Source organism: Protopterus annectens, chromosome 1.part0 (genome assembly GCF_019279795.1).
Source record: "Protopterus annectens isolate FY-2018-M chromosome 1.part0, PAN1.0, whole genome shotgun sequence".
NCBI classification, from domain to species: Eukaryota; Metazoa; Chordata; order Ceratodontiformes; family Protopteridae; genus Protopterus; species Protopterus annectens.
Genome location: NC_056725.1, coordinates 703,426,667 through 703,450,315, shown reverse-complemented (window position 1 = coordinate 703,450,315; position 23,649 = coordinate 703,426,667). Strand labels below are relative to the sequence as shown.

At 42.5% G+C, this 23,649-nt stretch overlaps 1 protein-coding gene across 1 annotated transcript in view; it reads left to right on the top strand.

Annotated features, from left to right (window-relative positions):
• The window catches only part of AKT2 (AKT serine/threonine kinase 2), a 1,641,635-nt gene that overhangs the window by 1,610,425 nt on the left and 7,561 nt on the right, over positions 1–23,649 (top strand). The window lies entirely within an intron of this gene.

Here is a 23,649-nt window from a genome sequence, read left to right as displayed (position 1 = left end):
CAAAGTTTGGATCCGACAAGTGTCCGATCCGACTCTCCTCCCCAAACCCGACTGGAGACAGTTGGCTGCTAGACTGCTTGAGTTGGGATGGAACCAAGGATGTCGGGGCAATGATCGGACCCAAAGATCCTGTGATAGGTGTCGGCTCTGATGGTTCTACTCTAATCAGTTCTGGAAATTCTGGCTCCGAGATCGGAGGAGGAATCGATGGTGAAAGGGTAGGCTTGGTTAGTTCCGAAGCCCTCTGGGTTGGAACTGATAGCAGTTTGGCGAGCACTGGTGTCCTTTACAGCCTCTGCACCACGCAATCCACATCATCATCAGACAAGCTCCTGGAAGATCAAGAAGGATGGAGCAGAAAATCTGGAGGATTGCAACAGTGGAGAACTTAGGTTGGGAGATACTGGTTCTAATTCTGGGGAAAGGCACTGGTAGTGAAATTCCAATGGCACTGAAGTAGCTGGAGCCAAGAGAGAAGACATCTTGGGCCTGGCGGCCTTCGGGTCCGAAGATTAGATTTTTGGTAATTTTTTTGTTGGCTCCATTTGAGTACTCAAAGATGAGGACTTTTCCCCCAACTTTTCAGACCTTGAAGAGAGAAATTGGGCTGATTTTGAAGAACCTTGACCTTCTTCAATTGCTTCAGAAAAAGGGGTCTTCAACAAGCCTCTCAAAACGAGTTTGTTTTTCCTTTCCAGTAATACTTTGTGACTAAAAGAGTGACATATGGCACAGGACTCTTGCAGGTGAACATCTCCAAGACCGTACACACAAATGGTGTTTCCGTCAGTCACAGCCATCTTTTGGCCACACTTAATACATTTCTTAAACCCAGAGGGTTTAGCTTCCTTGGGATCCTTTGACGACATTATAGTGGTCAACAACTTCAGAAAAAAAATATACGTCTACTACTATTTTTTTTTATTATATTTTTAAGTAAAAATTTAAATAAATAATAACAACCACACCAAAAACACTTGAGGAAAAAGGCCCTCAAACTTAAATGGCCAAAGGAGCTCTCTAATTTAAATGGGCTATCCTAAGGAAAAAAACAAAGGGAAACCACCTCCAAGTCAGAAGGGTTAAGGCAGTTCTCCAATATAAAACAAATCTACCTATACAGTTAAGGAGGAAAGTAGAAAAAAGGAATAGGAAAAGCCCTTTAAGTAAAACGGGCTTTTGAGAAATAAGTTAAAGCCGGGATAGAGGAGAAAGGACTTGCGGGAAAAACGATGGTCAAACAGCAGCAACTCAGTAGAGAAAAATGGGAGCACACACAATCTACTCAGTAAACCTTAACTACAATAAAATAGTTTGAAAAAAGTTAACAATTTTAGCCAGAGCCAGTAGGAAGAGCACCCGATCTTGTTTAGCTGCAAACAAGATTTGCAGAGCTCTCCTAGTGCATGATGGGATAGGGGTTTTAGCCATGAGCTAGTGGAAGACCTCGAGCTTTTGTATAGGCTGAGTCAGAACCAACACACCCTGCTAGGAATGAAGGCGAGATAGGACATCACCACATCAAACATTTGCTAGAACTTAAACATTGTTGACAGAAAGGCCTGGTGCTGGACTTGAATAAACAATTGTGTTATAGCACAAGTTTATGTTATGATTTAATTGAGCTATATTTGAAAAACTTTGCCTGAATTAAAAAAAAAAAAGTATGTATGCACTGAGTGACGTGATTGCACTACTGAAGAAAAGACCTGCTGTAGTATCTTGTGGATTGCTTAGTTGTGAATGTATGATGGAGATGTGGTACAAAGGGGGCTACTCTACTGGGTGTATAGTGCTGGGGTCCAGTTGGTAGATGCATATGGTGTGGTAATGTAGTACTGGTACCAGCAATGAATGTTGATACTGTATTTTGCAGTCATGACTAAAGTGCTTTGTGTGCATTATTTTAATTATGTAGTAAGCCACTTGTCACAGTTCTAGCCAGTGGTCAGCTACAGTTTCATTTTTATGGACCTCAAGGATGCTAAATTGGAGAACTCCAGAGAGCACCACATAACCTAGCAGTCATTGTAGTGATAGCCTAGGTTGTTTACAGTTATCATTAAAACCTCCAATAAGTGCCCAAGCGGAGCAAATGCCCCTTTGTAGAAAGCGAAACAAATAAAACAAATTGTCAATAACAAAGGAGGCAAACCATGGAACCAAAGCCAAAAAGTCATGCGTTTCAGATGGTGCCAAAAAAAAAAAGATATTGTCCAAATAATCCAAGTATACGTGAAAAAATATATATTTATTAACGTAACTTCCAGAAAAGTAGTAGGGAAGCGCTTTCGCCGGAAGGCTTCTTCAGACCTTATGAATAATTGATCAGCAGCTGCACTTAAATACCAACAAAGGCGGGAAAACACAAATAAAATACATATATATGTTACATTAAAGTGACAGTGCTATAAAAATGGATTAACTCAATATACACAATAAAAAGCACTGTCATCTCAGATGCTATCTATGTGTCAAAAAATATGTCAAAAAATAAAATAAAAAGCTTTTAAAACTTATATATTTTTTATATATATATATTTTATACTACTGATGTAGGTGACATTAAAGATATTGTTAGGTCACATTGGCGCGTATTAACAGTTGACACTGAGTTGAAGGGGATAGTCGGAGAAACTCCGAGATTTATTTATAAAAATAAAAAGAACCTCAAGAGACTCTTGTGCTATCCGGCTGAACAAATAGATTCCAGTACAACCTCTATGTGTGGTACTTTTAGTTGTGATAAATGTAACTATTGTAATTATATAAATCTAGACAATGTATTTGTTCACCCTGTAACACATCGGACATATGAGTTCAAGGTACATGGTACCTGTCTCTCTACCAATGTTGTTTACCTAGCTAACTGTGAGGGGTGCCAAGCATTCTATGTTGGAAAGACGAATAGAATGCTAAAAGATAGGATACGTGAACACCTGTATAATATTAGAACAGGCACTAGAACTAATGCTTTAGCTAGGCATGTTATGGAAGAGGGTGCGACACATGTTTTTAACTTTTGTATAGTAGAGCAGATTACCCCAGGACCAAGGGGAGGGGATATTAGGACATATACCGAGACAAGAGAAGCCACATGGATTATGAGGCTTAGATCAGATAGGACTCCTGGCCTTAATACTATGGTTCCAATTAAACCCTTCTTGAGGTCTCGTAGATTGCATAAGTGATTTTATCCCGAGTTCATGTTTGTTGCATTTGTTGGATTTTATATTTATGCATACATGTGTTTTTATTTGTATAGTCAATATAAAAATATATAATAAATATATATTTTTTCACGTATACTTGGATTATTTGGACAATATCTTTTTTTTTTTTTTTTTTGGCACCATCTGAAACGCATGACTTTTTGGCTTTGGTTCCATGGTTTGCCTCCTTCGGTTCCATGGTTTGCCTCCTTTGTTATTGACAATTTGTATCATTAAAACCTGCCAAGACAAGTGAAAAAAGGTTTTAGGAACCTCTGAGGAAAGGTACTTTTCTTACACTGTTTAGCAAGTTGCCTTCATGCGTCATTAAAACCACAGAAACATTGGACCATTCAAACCATATAAAGCCCAATGAAAAAAGAAAAAATAGAATGGATTGCAGCCATTTGATAGCATCATACCCTGCCAATTCAAACAGTATTTGTGCAAGACTCTAAACTGATGCATTTTGCCAGCTATCAAATTTGCTGTTAGACTGCTGTAGTTCAAATCAGATTTTTATAAGAATTTGATCTGCTGTATTTTAACATCTATTTTATTTCTCAAAATAACTGTCAAGCCACAGCAGCTAAAAAGTAGAGAAAAGAAAGAAGAACCATCATAACAGCCATTTTCAGCATTGTCAGGCAAAGTCTGAATGACACCTGCGGTATTGTGTGTATGTGTGTGTTTTGTTACTATTCTGTTGCTATAAAGTACAGTGACAAATATCACAGCTCCAGCTGGAAACCCCCCCCACCGATATGTTGCATCTCAAATTATAGAAGTACCCGAGTTTTTCAGTATAGCACTCATTACCATAGAATAGACATATTTTAAAACAAGTTTCAGCTTTCTGTAGTACAAAATACAAAGTAGAATGTTACAGCTCCTGTCAGTTAAGTTCTGCATTGGGAGATGTTGCCTTCTTGGATTTTATTTTTAAATGTACAGCCACAGACATTAGGCATGCAAACATACACTTGCAAATTTGCTGTCAGATGCATGCATTTATTGACTATTATCTATCTGTTTCTAATAGCACAATATGTAGAATATGCCACTATAAATAAAAATGGAGTACTGTTAAAAAAAAAAAAAAAAAAACACATACGTATGCACAAAGAAGCAATCAAAGGCATCCCTTAAATTTACAAAATCATACAAAAAAAAAAAAATCATCAAAAAGCAAACGTAGGTCATTTGCTAATTATAGTAATAGGATCATTGGAGATTACAAATCTAACAGCCTTAGTGTCTCTTTAAGCCTAGCCTTTCATGCCCCAATTTTACCAGTTTTCATTGCCCATGGGCTAGAATGGCTTTGTTAAATGCCTGTGCCTTAGGACATCTACAGACGGTCCCTGTCCATAAGGGTCACAGGGAGCAAGCCAGGGGTGAATTTGCAATTTCCTATCCATTGGTCCAAATTGCATTTGAATAGGCATAGGGAAGAACTCAATTTCAAGAGAATGGGGAGTCTTTTTCAGAGAAAGGGTAATTTCTGAGACTTGAACCTGTCCCTCCAACATATCTTGTGTCGCAGATGAAGTTGGCTCCCTATTCAAATGTCTGTAATCGAAATGCAGAGTGCCAAAATAATGGGGAAAAAAAATATCAAAAACACAGTAGAAGAGCGAATCTCAAATTACTCTTTTCATTAAAAATTCTTTTTGCTGGGGGGGGGGGTCAAGCCTCCCTGCACCACAGAACTTATATATACTGCAGATCAATGTCTCTCTTTAAGAAGCTATACAAGGGCTTGCACAAGTGTGTAAATACTGAGGACATGCACGTCTAACTGCCATTTTCTAGTAAGCTGTTGAGATGTAAGCATGCATGTATGTATGTAAGGTCTGTCTGTCAATTAGTTTGTTTACATTTAATGATGTTGCTATCCATCCTGATGTGTTTCTGTATAATAAAGCACGTAAACAAACTACCCCATCTGCTTGCCATCTATGTTAGAGGGAAGAGCGACATGGTGTCAGAAGAAACATGGTTGAAACTACTTATGGCCAGAAAAAACTCCAGTTTCTGCACTTTGAATTTGAGAGGCATCTAGTTAGTACTGGTATTAAATACAGGAGTGGACCATCCCTCTGCACGTATAATTCACAAAACAGGTCAGAAATGAATTTCAGATGTTAAAACTTGCTCAAACTATTTCTTATTTGCAACGTATGAAACAAAGCACACAGAACACTTGAAATGATATTAATATAAGTCAAAATGTCTGATATTCATAGAATTATTCGAATTACTACAGAAAATGTTTGAAATAAAAGTCCGAATTTGCATAAAATGAATAATAGGAATAAAATAAACGACCGCATTTTTTTCGCAACGCAATTTATCAGAAGTGTATGAAGTGTTCGCATGTTTGGGCAGTGTTACAGTAAAGTTATTTCGCAAATACAGCCATTTCAGAGCATATTTCGCAAAGTACAGTATTTCGAAGAGTCGGTTGTCTATTTGAGTGTTACTGCAAGCTGCAGAGAGGAAACTTATTTCTATATACCGTATTTCCCCGAAAATAAGACTGGGTCTTATATTCTTTCTCCCAGCGAAATGCGCATTAGGGCTTATTATTAGGGGATGCCTTATTTGCCCGCACCGTACAACAATCTACCTTTATTCATTTATTCATGTGCAAAAATTTACATTTTTTAATGAACACAAATCGACATTTATTCATGTACACAAATTGACATTTATTTCGTACTTTTCTGTTATTGGACAACAGTTCTAATAACGAGTTGACAGTTGTGTGAGAATTCTACATAAAACAGTGCAACAAAACATTTCAACTCTAGAATATCTGCACCTTGGCTTTCAGAGTTATTCAAATACAGTCATGTCATCTTCTGGAACATTGTCACAAGTGTCCAACCCCCAAATTTCGGCCTGAATTTCTTGCGACATTTCCTGTAGCACCATTGGCCCCAGTCTGTCATGCCTAGCAATAGAGCTCTCCTTAAATGCATTGGTAACACAGCTGTCAGTGATTTTATACCATGAAATTTTCATCCAAGTCACGACCTCTTGCAGGTTAGGCTTCACAAAGTTTCCATGTTGATTTCTCTCCATTATATTTTCAATGTAGTCATTGAGTTCCATGCACAAATGGTCCTTGAATGGCTTGTTTGTTGCAATATCAAGAGTCTGGAGATAGGCAGTCATTCCTGTGAGAATCATTATTTGATCTGTTCTCCTCCATGCTAGGAATTTCTTAGTTTCTTTAGCGCAGTGAGTGCTGGCTGAATCCCAGACTAGCAGACCTCTTTCGCCACCTAGCAAAACAAGTGGCAGAATTACATCGACCCACTTCCTTATAACTGCTTTTGTACACCAGGCTTTTTCGATTTCATGAATGTAAATGCCTGAAACATGTTCAATCTTATCTTTCTTGCCCTTACTAATGATTAGAGGTGGGATTTTCTTTCCCTCCAGACGAATTGCCAAAATACAGGTAACACGTGCACTCTCGTAACCAGTGGAGAGAATGTCGATTGACGAGGCACCCCTCTGATCAATTGTTTGAGATCCTTGGCCCATAAACACTGCAGTTTCATCCATAGCAGTCATGTTGGAGAGTTGGTATTTAGAAAAGTCAATGCCATCAACAAAGGACTTGAACATAATTGCACGTTTAATAACTTCAGTATCTTCCAGCTTGAACAGTGTTGTTAATCTTCTTAGAGACACTTCATATAGCCGAAGGAAGCCATCCAGCCAATGTTGTGATGCTTTGAATTCTTCTTTGGATATTTCTAGCTGTGGTGCTATTAAAAGGGCAAATGCTTGAATATCAGCCATGCGCACAACCAAAGCCTTTGCTCTCCAGTTAGCAATCCACTCACAGATGATGTCTTCAAGTTCAGGAAATGTTGCCGACCTGATCCCCACTTACACTTCTTAGAGTTTCCCTTGTCGGCCTATTGACTGAGGTTAATGTATGCTGCTCACCATTTTTGGACCATTCGGAAATCTGACTTCTTCTCTTTACAGAAAGCTGTCAGGTTCTTTCCCCGGGAGTCCTCCACAATTCCTTTCTTGTACTCGATGGAATAGCTCTTTCTTTTTGCACTCATCTTGGGGGGGGGGTTAATTGAAGACTTGCACGACTGAAGTGGCAACACAAAATGGCACTGGTTATGAAGAGAAGACATTACCACAGCTGCTCGTTACTATGAGCGTGCACTTCCCGCACATTGTCTGTACTTTGACCGATCAAAGTACACCTGCATGGGTTTATGGGACAAGGTTCTCAACCGTCAAGTGTGAGTGATGATTAAGGTTGCAGTAAGAATCGTGGAGGACTCCCAGTGAAAGAGTCTTACGACTTTCTGCAGAGAGAAGTTGGGTGTCTGAATGGTCTGAAAAAGGCGAACAGAGTATGATAACCTTAGTCAACACGTGTCAATAATATTATTTTATAATTTAACACGTCCGTTGTGTGTTGTTGACTATATTAACTGGGGCTTATTTTTGGGGTAGGGCTTATATCATGAACACCTTGGAAAAACCATGCTAGGCCTTATTCTCTGGTTAGGTCTTATTTAGAAAGAAATACGTCAGTTACAAGGGTACATTTCCAGTGTGTTTGCACATACTTTGCTGGTACGGGTGAAGGATTTTGAAAACCAAGTGCACTTGTGTTTGATAATAATATTGCAGAGAACTGGAGGGTGTTTGACCAAGACTACGACATTTTCATACAGGCTGCATTTTCTGATAAAGATGACCATACAAAGCGATTTATTCTACTTAATTTAGCTGGGTCAGAAGCCATTGAAAGGGAACGCTCATTTCTGTATGCACCTGCTATCTTTGCTGGAGAGAGAGAAAACCATCATATTGTTGTAGCAGCTGAGTCAAGGGAGGACCCTGAGTGGTTAAAACGTAAATTTAGAGAAATGTGTAACCGCAAGACAAACATTACAGTGGAGAGGCACTTATTTTACACAAGGGATCAAAAGCCCAGTGCAACTTTTGCAGTATATATAACTGACTTGAGAAATAAGGCTAAAACATGCAGATATGGTGATTTAAGGGGTAAGTTGATAAAGGACAGACTTGTGTGTGGTATTAAAGATGATGCTGTGAGAAGGATTTTGCTTCGTGACAGTTATTTAACTTTGAATAAGGCCATTGAGATTTCTCAGATGCATGAGCTCACAGAAAATGAGAAACGCATGTTTCCAGTAACTTCTAAAGCTCACATTTGATAGCATGCAGCACATGGTTAAGAAAAACAGGCCCAGGCACATGGCAACAACTGTAGCCTCTGCAACACTCACAGGTAAACCCCAGAGCTTCTAGCAAGTTCTAAGGCGAACTCTGGAAATCCCACAGCCTCAGTGAAGCACAAGAGTGAGTCAGAAAACTCAAAGCAAGGGCCAACACCCAATTTCATTGCCAACTGTCATAATTGTGGTGGAAATCATGAATCTAAAAGAGAGAAATTGTTAGCTTTTGGTCAGCAATGCCACAAATGTAATGAATAGAATCATTTCAAAAGATTTTGTAAATCAAAAGCCACACATCCTTTTATTAAAAGGGAATAGTTTAAGAAATAAGTTGATTAGGGTGGTCATGGAGGTGCAGAGGTTAGCGTTGCCGCCTCACAGCAAAAGGTTCTCCGGTTCGATCCTTGGCTGGGGTGCCTTCTGTGCGGAGTCTGCATGTCCTCCCTGTGGTCGCGTGGGTTTCCTCCAGGTGCTCCGGTTTCCTCCCACATCCCAAAGACATGTTGTAGGTGGATTGGACACTCTAAATTGACCCTAAGTGTGAGTGTGTGTATGTGCGTGCCTTCTGTGGAAGGTTGGGTGCCGGGCTGGCAACTCGACACCATAAAAACTCCACTGCCAATCTTGAGTGGACATGTGATCCGCTGTGGCGACCCCTAACTGGGAAAAGCCGAAAGAAAAAAGTTTAAGAAACAAGTTGATCAATTAGAAAGCTGCAACCGTACTTTTCATGTTGATGGGGTGTCAGTGCTTAGTGAAACAGTCAATGCAGTAGATTTATTGGCCAAGAATGAAGTACTGTTCAGATAAATGGCAAACCCATAGAGCTCAAAGTTGTTACCGGCTGAAAGTGTAATGTCTGCAGAAACATTTGCTAGAGTATGTGTTGCTGAAAGTCTTGATTTGGTAAAGTGTGCAAAGCTTGTTGCTTATGGTCCTGAAGAGATTCAGAAGGAAGGCTCAGTAGCGCTTTCATGGTACTCTGCTGGGAGAAGCTGCAACTTATTATTTTATGTGGTCAAGAGGCACATCCAGTCATTATTAAGGCTCAGAGACAATTTGAAAATGGGACTGCTTTCATTTAATAAGGAAGTCCACCATGTTAGATTAAAAGACCACTATTCTAATTTTGCGCAGTCTGTTTTTTCCACCTAGCCAGATCTTTTCGAGGACAAACTAGGCAAGCTTCCAGTTGTATACTCCATGATGTTAGACCCAGACGTTAGCCCAGTAATAGCTATGCAGACTAGCGTCAAAGCTGAGCTAGACAAAATGGTGCAATAAGGTGTGATTTGTCCAGTAGACAAACTAACTGAATGGGTATCTTCCATGGTGGTAGCTCACAAGAAAAACTCAGACGACATCAGAATTTGTACTGCTCCACGAGATTTGAATACTGAAAAGACTTCATCAACCAATGCGTACAGTCGAAGAAGTTGCTGCTCTTATGCCAAATGATTCTGTTTTTTCTGTCTTAGATGCAGTGTGTTCATTTTGGTAAATTTTGCTTGACAAATCTTCATTGTTACCCATTTTCAGTACTCCATTTGGAAGGTGCAGATTTCTGAGAATGGAGTTTAGGATAAATTCTGCAAGTGAAGTCTTTCAACATGTAATGGAGCAAATGTTTTCTGGGTGTCCTTGTGCTATTATAGTAGATGACATACTGGTAGGAGGTAATGGTGAAGCAGAGCATGACAGAAACCTCAGAAAAGTTTTGGAAAGGGCACGTCAATTTAGTCTTAAGCTGAATCCACATAAATGCAAATTCAGGCTACGAGAAGTTACTTATGTTGGTCATTTATTTACCACTTCACTCATATGACCAGACCCTTCTAAGCAAACAGCCATTTTTGAGATGCCAGCTCCAGACAATGTTCAAGCCCTGCAATGCTTTTTTGGAATGGTTAACTACCTAGGCAAGTTCATTCCAGATTTCAGTAAAATATCAGCACCACTCAGAGCTAACACGTAAAGATGTATCCTGGTCATTTTAGAGCAACACGAGAGAGCATTTGATGTCTTGAAACATAGAATTGCCAGTCCACCTACTTTCAGATACTATGATAATGGTTAAGGTATTTGCCTTATAAACCAAAGGTGCAGGGTTTGATTCTCACATGGGGTAACTGGCTAGGCTTAAAAATGGCCAACAAAGGCAGTTAGCCTAGTACTAATCTGTGAACCTATGACATCCACAAGCCAGTTACTCTCTTTCTTGTGATGCTTCAAAATTTGGTCTTGGTGCAGTTATTCTGCAAGAGGGTCAACCTGATGTTCATAGGTAGGTACTAAGCTATCGGCCCAAGGGCCTAAGTAAGCCTAGCCAAAAAGGTTCCCTGGCTTACGCCACCCAAAAAAGTTATCTTCCTATGCCCCTGTTGAGCAGAGCCACAGAAGTGATCCTCTGGGTGTATTTCCTATTTCCCATCCACTTATCAAGCTTTTCCTTGAAGAGTGCTAATGAGGAACTTTGCTTAACATAGATGGGTAGCTTGTTCCAGAGTATGGGAAGTCTCTGGGACATGAATCCCAGCATGTCCTGTTTATTGTGATGACAAGGTTTAGGTCCCTAGAGCATATAGCTCGGAGGGATTGGGATTTCTTTAGGTGTAGCATGTCCAACAGATCTGGGTTTGACATAGCTTAATGTGTTAGGCAGAGATTACCTTGAAATAGGTGATATGCTACGGAGTAAAGCTGGAGTTTTGTGAGGCGGTCAGTGTAGGGCATCTGTTTGAGGCCAGTAATCCTCTTTGTGAGGTACTTATGTGGCCTTTCCAGCTGCTGCAGATGTCTTGTGAGGTACATTCCAAAAGGGGCATTGTACTCTGTAGTGGGTCTGAGTGTCGAGTAGAGGGGAACAATGACCTCTTTTTTCCTAGATGAGAACCCTTTTGTGATGGTGTGCCACGTAGAAGGATTTCCTGATTACTGTGGCGATGTGATTATCCCCAGGTCTCTTATCACACATTTGGCGTTAAGTAGACTGCCGACTATGTGGTAGTTCATAGGTACAGAGTTTTTACCAAAGGGGATGACAATGCACTTTTTGGCATTGAGCTTGAGGCCATGGCCCTGACATCAGGCATCTGTCTCAGTGAGGTCCTTCTGTAGGATGTCCACATCATTTAGGGACTCAGCTATGGCTCCTAGTTTGCAGTCATCTGCGAACTTCGTTAGCCAAAGGCCTTCAGTGTTAGCCTGTACTTCAGAGAAGTAGATACCAAACAGGACAGGTCCCAGGACTGAACCCTGTGGTACTCCATTTGTCACTGGTCTGAAGTCAGATTTGGAGTCTGCAACTTTTACAGTGTGGATTCTGTCAGTCAGCCAATTGGCAACCCATCTTGTGATGTAGGGATTTATACCTAGTTTAGTGAGTTTAGCTGTAATTCCAGAATGGGGGATAGTGTTGAAAGTCTCGGTGAGGTCAAGATAGTCTGTGTGAACCACCTTACCCTCGTCTACAACTTTGGTGACTGCCTCAAAGAAGTCGATCAGGTTCAGGAGGCATGATCTGCCTTCCACAAACCCGAACTGGGTGGGGTCCAGAGTTTGGAGGCTACAATGTCTTTGTTTATAAGTTCCATGATGATACGTTCCATGGCCTTATAGACCAGGCTCGTCAGACTAATAGGGCGATAGTTTCCGGGATCAGAGGTGGCTCCCCCTTTGTGAAGTGGGATAACTTGATGTGCGCCATTCAGTGGGCACAAAGCCTGATGTGAGACTATGATTGAACATGGTGCTTAGGTGGGGAGCCGGTTCGTTCTGGAGTTCGTATAAAATGCAGCCTGGGATGTTGTCCAGTCCCATGGATGCTGTGTTTTTGGCTTTAGAGAGTGCAGCTTTTACCTGCCTAGTTGTGATTACAGGGACTCAGCATTCTTCCTGTATAGATATGGGCCCTTTAGGGGGTGAGAGGGGGGTAAAGTTAGCACTGAACCTATCTGCCAGGACATTGGCAATATCAGTTGGTTCTGTAATTTTCATGCCGTTGTGTTGCAACTCAGAGGAGATCTGGGTGTTGCCATTGAGATTCTTGACATAGCTATAGAATGCTTTATGTTTGTCCCTAGAATCAGTGGCGATTATGTTTTTGTAGCTAGCTTTGGAGGATCTTATAAGGGATCTCAGCTTCTTAGGCTGATCAGGGAACCCCTCCACTCATGGGATTTTACTCTCTTTTGCAACAGTTTCTTCCTTCTGTTGTAGAGTTTGTTTATGGCAGGGGACCACCAAATTGGCTTCCTTTTTTTGGAGGATAGCATCTTGGTTCTGTTTGGGATAGCACAATCCATGCACTCGTGTAAATGCTTATAGAGTGCATCTTTGTAAGATTCAGCAGTCATAACTGTATTATCCATCTGCATGGGTGTCATGAAGTTTGCCACTTCTGTCTTAAGAGGCATGAAATTGGCTTTGGAGAAATTATTTTCTGTGATTTCCTTATTTGGGGGGGGGGGGGGATGTGGATATCTAGGGTGATTAGCTTATGGTCGGATCTGACCAACGAGGAGTTGACTTCAGTTGTGGAACACCGGTCACTCATGTTGGTAATGACTAGGTCTAGGATATTGTTGCCCCTGGTAGGGGTGTGGATAAGTTGATCCAGGGCATTGGAATTTATGAATTTCAGAAAGCGTTGAGCGAAGGAGTTGGTACATGAGTAGTTTTCCCAGTTAATGGTGGGGTAGTTGAAATCGCCCATTATTAGGGTGTTTGGTTGAACCCTAATATTTTCCAGTATATCAAGAAAAGAGGAGTGGGAGTCCTGGGGCATGGTGGGGGATCTGTAGCAAGCTACAATTTGGATTGCAGTTGTTCCCAGAGTTAGTTGCACTTGGATAACCTCGGATGCATTATGCTGAGCAACTAGCCTGGAGGTGTGGGTAATGAATATGGACACACCTCCGCCTTTGGTGTTCTGGTCCAGGTTAGGTGGCTGAAAAGTGTGGTATGAGTTGTAGCCTGGTAATGCAGGGGTGCTCTCTGGAGCCTTGAACCAGGTCTCAGTCACTGCACAGATATCGATGTTCTCCATTTTAAGGAGTGCCTCAAAGGAGTGCATTTTGAGATTTAGATTTCTAGCATTTAGTAGCATTGCCCTCAGTTTTTCCTTGCCTGTTCCTGTTACGGTGGTGAATTTGTCATTTGAACCTTGCCTAAAAAAGACACTGTAGGGACAGCAAGAGTCTTAGCCAGTATCCGAAATCCCAGGGCTGACAGGTGCAGGCAATCTCTGGCAAAGCATTGTGGTCTATCGACCATGTCGTCCCAGACAGATACTGGATCCCCTTATAATGACACCAGAAGCTTAGCCAATTGTTGAAATCAATCATTTTGTCCTTTTACTGCGGTATTATTCTGGGCGATGGCAGGATGCTACTCAGGGCTAGGGTAATACCTGCCTGGGATACAAGATCGTTGAGCTCTTCCATGTTTCTTTTCATGTAGTCCAGGGAGGTACGTCTCAGGTTATTCACACCAACATGGACAATGATAGAGTCATATTTGTACTTGTTGTGGAGTGACCTGAGTGCGTGGGTTATGTGGCGGATCCTGGCACCTGACAGGCAGCTGACAGTAACCTTCTCCTTGATTAGCCTGGTGAGTGGGACATCAGTGTGCCTGACTATAGAGTCACCTATGACTAGTGTGTTGGGTATGTTGTTTTGCCTTATGGGCTGTGGTTGAGTGGCATACTGAGTCTGTGGGCTGTGTGTCATTTGGGTTGTGTGGGTTATGTGGCGGATCCTGGCTCCTGACAGGCAACTGACAGTAACCTTCTCCTTGATTAGCCTGGTGAGTGGGACATCAGTGTGCCTGACTATAGAGTCACCTATGACTAGTGTGTTGGGTATGTTGTTTTGCCTTATGGGCTGTGGTTGAGTGGCATACTGAGTCTGTGGGCTGTGTGTCATTTGGGTTGTGTTGGGAGGGTGGAGGTTTCTGCTTTGGAGGTCTCTGTTGCATGAGTAGATTATTATTGAGAGCCTCCACAAATGTTTTTGTGTTTCTATGTGTGGATTTTGGTGGTGTAGGTTTAGTAGGACTATGTGATAAGTGTGGTGTGGTGCAAGTGTTTGCATTCTCCTCTTGACTGTCAAGTTCAGTCTTGGTTGGAGAGAGCTTTACCTCCAGTTTGGCTAGATAAGTGCATCTCTCACAGGTTGTGGTGTTGGGTGGTAGGAGGAGAGGGTTGTCTGTGTACATGAGGCAATTGCTACATTGCCCCAAGATGCCCAGATTCATCAGATAGACAGGAGAGAACACTGGGAAAGTGAGTATAAGAGCTATTTTTCTCTAAGCAAGTGAGGAAAGTAAGTACAAAAACTGTTTTCCTCTAGGTAAAGAGGATGGTTGTGTGCTGTAGTAATTTGTAGCTTATTTAGTGCTAACAACAAGTTCTGAACAAGTGCTGAGCACGAATAAGCAAATTCATGTGCTAAAACTAAGAATCTATACCTGGATCTTGTGGTTAAATAGGCTACCTAGTGCTCATCACTCCCACTGATGAGCTAGAATGCTTCCCTCCAACACAGAAAGGCTTGGGGGGCTCAGAAGCTTATAAACAGTCCTGGATATAGCAAGTCTCTGGACTAGACTAGCTACAAGTTGATGTTCTTCGTGTTTCACTGTTGCAGTCATCACATTTGGGTTATCCTGCCAGGAGTAGCCCTCAGTCGGCCCGAATACCAGAGGCTTAGTATTTCTGTGGCTGTTGCTGGCACTTCAGGACTGACGTCCAGACATTAGTAGTATAAAATCAGGCAGCCAACGCCATTACATCAGTCTTTCTTGCTGAGAAGCTCGAAGCAGAAGCAGTTTGTACGAGTGCCGGTCGGCCGCTACCTGAGTTTTCATTTCCAAATTAAAGTTGAAGTCTTCTAAAGCTAAGTATCCCATTGGGGATCCTTTTTTCTTGCTCTAACCGATGTCAGAAAAAGTTAACAATTGTCTCGCCTGTGGAAAGCAAATACCACACCGAGACTTCCGTTCATACTGCATTACCTGTTTAGGCTCAAGCCACGACGTCCATCACTGTCGCTTCTGTGCTTTGTTCAGTGCCAGAACTATACATCATCAGGCTCTTATTGTAGCTAGATATTTTCGCTCTCAGTCCTCGAATTCCAGTATGGCTTTGGTAAGCCATCCAACTACCGATCTTCTGAAAAAATGTAAGGATAAAGACAGACGGACTGCACAGGTCCAAAACTGCCGACACTTCCGTTGAGCTAGTCGTCAGTTTTCCAGTCCTCAGTGAGGCATTTTTGCAGCCCCTGATGTCTGCTTCTGTGGATTCGCAGGCCGCCACCGAGACTCTTCTTCCACTAAGGATCCTGTGGGTGTCTCTACCTTGGATGGGTCCCGAGCCGCTGAGCAGGCACCAGCTTCCGAGGAAGTACTTCGCACTACCAATACTCGACACAAACCGACGACTTCTTTCACATCTTCATTTCTTTCTAAAACTACTGAGTTTCTAAGGCCCAGGGTACAAACTACAACCAATAAACCGACACAAGCTCAGGCACCTGCTTCCTTGCCTCAATCTCAAATGCTTAAAATGGTAGAAGACCTTATTATGCTTATTAGGGGAAGCCAGACTAACCCTTCCAAAAGAAAAAGAGACTTGTCCCCAATAGTTTCATCTGAACAGGAGTCTGAGGACTCGTGATGCTTCTGAATATGAAGACATGCAATCCTCCTTTGCTTATGAGGATTCTGATGCAGAGGAATCCATTCCTTCTGCCTCTCCACCCGAGGATCTTTCTTTTGGTGAAACCCTTCATACTTTAAGGGAGCATTTCCAATGGGAATGTCAGGACTATCCTCAGTCAAAAAAAGAGACTCTGGGAATTCTTAGATTTACCACAGTACAGACCTTTACCCATTCCTCTTGTCCTGGATGTTGTGGATGATGATTTTATGGAGTCCAGTCTGACTCTTGACACCCTTCCTCCTGCTCCCAGGAAACTTGACAGGTACTACAGAGTCCCAGACTCTCTCAAATTCCTTTTCAGAAATCCTACTGCTGACCCAGGGTTCATCTCTCAAGGACCTAAAGAAATTAAAGCAAACTCAACTAAGAATCCCACCCCCTCAGACAGGGATTCCCAAGCTTTAGACAGATGGAGTAAAAAAAAGTATACACCTCTGCTACTCTTGCTATTAGAGCACTAAATTGTCAGTTCCACATGCTGAAATATCAGTGGGATACCATGGAACTCCTCAAACAAAAAATATCTTCCTTTCCTGTTTGTGCAGAAAATAAAGAATTACAAGAGCTTATGCTTTCTGCAAGCCAAGTTACTAAGCACACCTTGCAATGTGACTTTGATGCCCTAGAAGCATCTTGCAGGGCAGCAGTCACTGGTTCTGTATTTAGAAGGCATGCTTGGCTTAAGGAACAGACCTTACCAGACCATTTCAAATCAAAATTATTGGACGCACCATTGAACAAAGACAATTTGTTTGGCACCAAGGCAGAAGAGGTCTTAAAAAAGATGGAAGAAAAAGCTAAATCTGTGCAGACAGTTAAACTTTTTACAGGTCCAGCCTCCGAGTTTCAGTAGGCATTGCCCCTCCAAGCACTGGTCCTTTCTGGCCCCCTTCAGGCCAGTTCAGCCCAGACCCAGTGGAAGCAGACCCCCCCCCTCCCCAGACATCAGCCCCAGGGAATGCAGAGATCTAAGCAATGGAGTTCCTCCTTTTCAAAAACAGGGAGTGCTAAGCCACCCCCTTATGGTAAGAACTCACAGTGACTTTACACCTCCACCCCTTACCTCTGCCCACCTACTTGTGCCCCTAGGAGGAAAACTCTCCTTCCATGCAAACAATTGGGCCTCTATTACCAATGACCGATGGGTCCTCAACATAGTGTCCCAGGAATACATATTTTATTTCCACACTATGCCAACCCGTGAAGTGTCCCCAGATCTTTCTCCAAACCAGTGGGCAAAGGCCAAAAAGCAAGTCTTTTCCCTGCTCTCCATGAGGGCAATACAGCAGGTCCCTGCAGACCAGATAGGCCAAGGTTTCTATTCCAGACTCTTCCTGCTACCCAGAAAAGAGGGCACCTGGCACCCAATCCTCAATTTTTCCATTCTAAACACCTTTCTGGTGATACCAAAATTTCAGAATGCTCACCCTCCAGCAGCTTCTTCCTATGCTTTCCAAGGATGCTTGATTAGCCATCCTAGACCTTTAAGGGGCGTACCTACACATCTCAGTCAGGGAATCTTGTAGGAAATATCTACGTTTCAGGGCAGGATCTATGCACTTTCAGTTCTGTTTGCTTCCCTTTGGCTTATCCACTGCTCCCACAGTTTTCACAAAATGCCTGGCTCTTGCCATTGCTTTTTGCACACACAGAAATATTCAAATTTACCCATACTTAGATGATTGCCTGATTTAGGCAGAAGTCAGGAAAAGCTGTTTCAGCATCTAACCTTTGTAAAGGACCTACTGACTTCCCTGGGGTATACTATCAACGAAAAGAAATCAAAACTACTACCCACACAAAAAATTGTATTCCTGGGAGCAAGCCTGGACACAGCATCCCAGATGGCATTCCTTACTCCAGAAAAACGAGCCTTCCTGATAGGCTACCTCTCTCAGCTAGCCACCAGAACCCAGTTATCCGCAAGGAAAATCCTGCAAGCTCTAGGGTTCATGGTCTCCTGCATTCTACTCATTCCATATGCCAGAATGCATATGAGGAAACTACAATGGTACCTAAAAAGCCTTTAGTGTCAACACTTTCAAGACCTGGAAGCTATCATACCAATGATACCTTGTCTAAGGAAAGATTTTCTTTGGTGGACGGCAGCATGCAGCCACAACAAGGGACTTCACTTCTCACAACCCTATGCCACCCAGGCACTCACCACAGATGCATCAGACTATGCCTGGGGTGCACACCTGGACGGCAGGTGCATTCAGGGCCATTGGAGCCCAAATCAAATACATCTGCACATCAACCAAAAAGAGATGCTAGCTGTTCAGCATGTCCTGACAGCTTTCAGACCCATACTCTCCCGGTGTCTCTACTGATCAAAACAGGCAACACCACAGTGATGTGGTATATCAGCAAGCAGGGAAGGACTCACTCTTATCCTCTCTGCAGGCTCGACATGACCCTTTGGCACACTGCCTCAGCCATGCAACTACACCCATTAGCGCAATTACTCCCAGGCTCCCTAAACTCTCTGGCAGTCGACTTAAGCAGAAAACCTGCTAGACCCACACAAGTGGCAGCTAGACCACAAAGCCTTCACCCTTGTAACCCAGAAATGGGGCACCCCAAAGGTGGATCTCTTTGCCTCCCACTCCAATCACCAGCTCAGCAAATTCTGCACCAGGGACCCCCACAGCAAGGCCTGAAAAGTGGATGCTCTATCCTTCCAGTGGGTAAACCTCTCAGTCTATGCATTTTCCCCTCTACCACCCATTTCAAGGGTACTGCTCAAAATAATGGAGGAAAAACCAAGGGCAATCCCGATTGCCCCAGACTGGCCATGCCAGCACTGGTACCCACTGCTGCACAACCTGTCACCCCTGCCACCATGGCACCTACCTCAGATCACAACTCTCCTGACTCAGAAGAATGGAGAATTTATGCATCCCCAGTTGCAGGCCCCAACCCGGCAGCCTGGCCTCTTCCCTGACCTCTCCTCAAGCTGCCAGCCTAAGCAAACATGTCCTAGATGTTATACGTGAGGCCAGATGCCACAGCAGTTGAAAATCCTATGCTGACAAGTGGAAAAGGTTTTGCACCTAGATCCAGGCTAAAGGAGCTGAAACAGCACAGCCCTGCCTACCTCTCATCCTGGATTACCTAGCAGACCTACTACACAGGGGTCTATCCTTCTCTTCTATTAAAATTCATGCCTCTGCCGTCTCTTCTCATTACAGCACAGAGCCACCTCTCTTCTCACACCCTCTCATCAAACAGTTCTTAAGAGGGGCTAACAACTTAAGGCCACCCAGAAGAGCTCCTACCCCAGCTTGGGACCTTAACTTTGTTTTGGAAAAGCTCACCCTACCCCACTTTGAACTTGCAGCTTCAGCAGAGTTAAAATTCCTCTCTTGGAAAACAGCCTTGCTTCTGGCCATCACTTCAGCTAGAAGAGTTTCAGAGTTACAAGCACTCATGGCTGTAGAGCCCTTCATAATTTTCCATGCTGACAAGGTCTCCCTTAGGACTAACCCACCCTTAATGCCTAAAGTGGTGTCCAGTGTGGCTCTCAAGCAATCCATTCATTTGCCCACCTTTTTCCCTAACCCACAAAACAAGAGGGAAAGGATTCTGCACTCTCTAGATGTGCACAGACAGTTCAGATTCTATCTGGATAGGACTAAATCTTTTAGAAAAACTGATCAATTGCTAGTGAGGTTTGCAGCAGGGGCAGAGGGCAAGGCCATATCCAAACAATCAATCTCCAAATGGATAGCACACTGCATCCATTTCTGCTACAAACAGCACGGGAAACGACCCCCAAAGGGGGTCAGGACACATTCCACCAGGGCTACCTCCACCTCTGCAGCTCTTCTCAGAGAGGACCCCACCAGGGACATCCTGGAGGCTGCAACATGGACTTCTGTTCATACCTTCACCAAGCATTACTTTGGCTTTGCCACCACAATTTTGCAGGGCATCCTAGCCACCCCCAGTCTTCTTGACTGCCTCCACCCTTTTCTTCAGCTTTGGGAATCGACCCAAATGTGAAGACTGCGACAGTGAAATATGAAGAACATAGTACAGTTGTGTACACTTACCATAAATGTAGATGTTCGAGTGTATTCACTGTTACAGTTCTCCCCCCCCCCCCATCCCCCTTGTCTCCCTCTCTTCTTCTCTTCCTCTCTCCTTACAGGGAATTTTTGTTGTTTACTTTCTACTGGTGGTGTTCTTCCACCATAATCTAGCTCCCTATTTGGGGCAAGAAAAACTGATGGAATGGCGTCGGCTGCATGATTTTATACCACTGACGACTTGATGTCAGTCCTGAAGTGGCAGCAGCCAACACAGAAATACTAAGCCTCTGGTATTCGGGCCGACTGAGGGCTACCCCTGGCAGGATAACCCAAATGTGATGACTGCAACAGTGAATACACTCAAACATCTGCATTTATGGTAAGTGTACACAACTGTACTTTGCTTATACATCCAGAACCCTTACCCAAGCTTAAATGCAGTATGCTCAGGTAAAGAAAGAGCTTTTGGCTATTGTGCTCGCATGTTCCAAGTTCCATGATTGTTTATGGTAGACCTATCCAGATTGAAACAGACCACCTACCTCTAGTCGCTATTTTGAGAAAGTCTGTGCATACAGCTCCTGCCAAATTGCAACACATGATGTTGAGATCGCAAAAGTATCATTTCAATCTTGTCTACAAGAAAGGCAAACTTCTTTATCTTGCTGATACACTGTCCAGATCGCACATGTCAACCACTAAACAACACGGGAATGAGTACTTTGATTTTGAAGTCATGGAGGTGAGAAAGTTTTATTCCACACGTCTTGATGAACTGAAAGATCATGCAGCCATAGATCAGTTTTAAAGAAGCTCAACCACTTTATCAAAGGATGGACGTCAAAGCTATCTAGTTTACCTCCAGAAGTGCAACCTTATTTTCCATACAGAGATGAGATTTTGTAAGACAATGGTATTGTCATGATAGGTCCTAAAGTTATTGTTCCAAAGTCTTTGCAACAAGAGTACATTGAGGTCACCCAGGAGCAGACTCTACTAAAAAAAGTGTGAGACGACTAGTATTTTGGCCTTGTATGTCACAAGATATTGATAGGGTACTTTCAATTTGTTCTGTGTGTAATAGTACAAGGCAACATTAACAGAAAGAACCACTTCAGCTGAACCAGATTCCTGAACTACTATGGCTGATAGTAGCTACTGACATTTTTGAGTGGAATGGTCAACATTGATGTTAGCAGACTGTTATTCTAATTGGTTTGAGATTGATCTACTTCCCAAATTAAGTATCAAATACTCTCAATACAAAGATGAAGCTTCATTTTTGCAGTCCACGGTAGTCCGCACAAAGTTATTTCTGTTAGTGGCACACAATTTACAAGCCAACAGTTCAAACGATTTGCCGAAGAGTGGGACCTTACTCATGTCACAAGTAGCCCAGAGTATCTGCAGTCAAATCGTTTAGCAGAACGTGCAGTTCAAAGTGCAAAGCAGTTACTACAGAAGTCAAAATGAGACAGTTGCGATGTTTTCCTGAATCTCTTGAATCTTAGAAACATTCCTTGTGGTAAACATCTTGGTTCACCTGCCCAGAGACTTCTGTCACGATGAATCAGAACCACATTACCAATCAGTAGTCAATTGTTGGTTCCATGTGTCAAGATCAACAAGTCAATGAAAACCAATCTGTTGAAGAAGCGTTTAATCCAGAAGTCTTATTACGATAAGACTAGCAAACCACTCAATCCATTATGAGAAGTAGTAAGGATGCAGACATCCAAAGGTTATAATCGGATTAGAGTCGTGAAGAATATTTGCCCAGACCCAAGATCATACATTGTGGAATCACAAGTAGACTTTAGGCGGAATCAGAAACATTTGATACCAGTGTCTGGGTCTGTAACACAGCATATAGCCTGTGGGAAAGACTCTCTGGTCTGAGTGAGTTGTCCAGTGTTCCAGTTCCAGGGAATATTTCCATTCCTGTGATGAGTCCTGAAGTTCCTGATACGAGTTGTTCACCAAAGACTGTCCTTGTTGCTAAACCCAGTCCTGATTGTTTTGTTATGAGATCCAGTTGCATCTCCAGACCATGTTATAGATGCACGGCAACTTGGACATGAACATTGTGTTTATTTTAATGTCTGTATTGATGCATGTTTAATTGCAATGTCATTTTGATAAAGAGCAATATTTTTGAGAGAGAGGATGTCCATCAATGTGTGTCTCTCTAAGAAGCTATCCTAGGGCTTGTACAAGTGTATAAATACTGAGCACGTGTGAGTCTGACTGCCATTTTGCAGTAAGTTGTTAAGGTGTAAGCATGTATGTATGTAAGGTCTATCTGTCAGTAAGTTTGTTTATAACAAACACAAACTTAGAAGCGAAAATGAACCTACTAAACCCACTTGTCAGCAGAAAATACAGAACAGCAAGCCACAGCAACTTCGAATAAGGCAAAAGTATACTTTTGCCTTATTCGAAGTTGATGTGGCTTGCTGTTCTGTATTTTCTGCTGATAAGTGGGTTTAATAAGTTTGTTTATATTTAATGATGCTGCTATCCATCCTGATGTGTTTCTGTGTAGTAAAGCATCTAAACAAACTACCCCACCTGCTTGTCATCTGTGTTAGAGGGATGAGCTACACATACCAACTCCAAGATCGCCATACCTTGGCGAAAAGGGAATATTCAGAGAAATCGCATCTTGAACTTTGTATTTGTAAGTCTGATCTTTCGGCCATTCAGTTTCTGCATTTTGAGGCTTGCTGTAGTAGGTCCCAACATTTCAAATGGTTATTGAAGATGTTTAGATCCTTTGATTGGGTAATTCTAGTCTTATTTGTTCTGCAAATGTTTAGCAGGTCCATCAGGGCTGGATCAGAGAATGCCTTGTAGGACACGCATAGATTGCCCCTCAATAATCTGTAGGAAACTGACTACAGGGACAGGGCTTTGAGGAAGCATGCATAAGACACATTATTTACACCCTCTGTTCTTTTAGTGAGGAACCTCTCTGGCCGCTCCAGCTGTTGCAAATGCCTGGTCAGGTACATGCCGAAGGGTGCATTGTACTCAATCATTGCTGTAATGAGGGCAGAGTGTAGTGGGACTGTGTTTTTCTTATATCTGGATACCATGCCCTTGCTTATAAGTTGTGACACTTAAAAGGATTTTCTCACTACCATGAACACACAGTGATCAAAGTTCAGGTTATTGTCAACCTGAATTCCCAAGTCCGTTACTACTGGGTCTACTCTTAGGGGAGTGTTATCAGTGTTGCAGTTTGCAGGGTTGGTCATCTTCTCAAAGGGTATAATTATGCATTTTTGCATTGAGTTATAGGCCATGGTTCTGGTACCAGTTATTTGTCTGTAAGACCCTCCTGGAGGTATCTATTTCTTTGGAGTATTCAATGATTGCAGCCATCAGCAAATATGGTCACCAAAAGGCCCCCCCCCCTA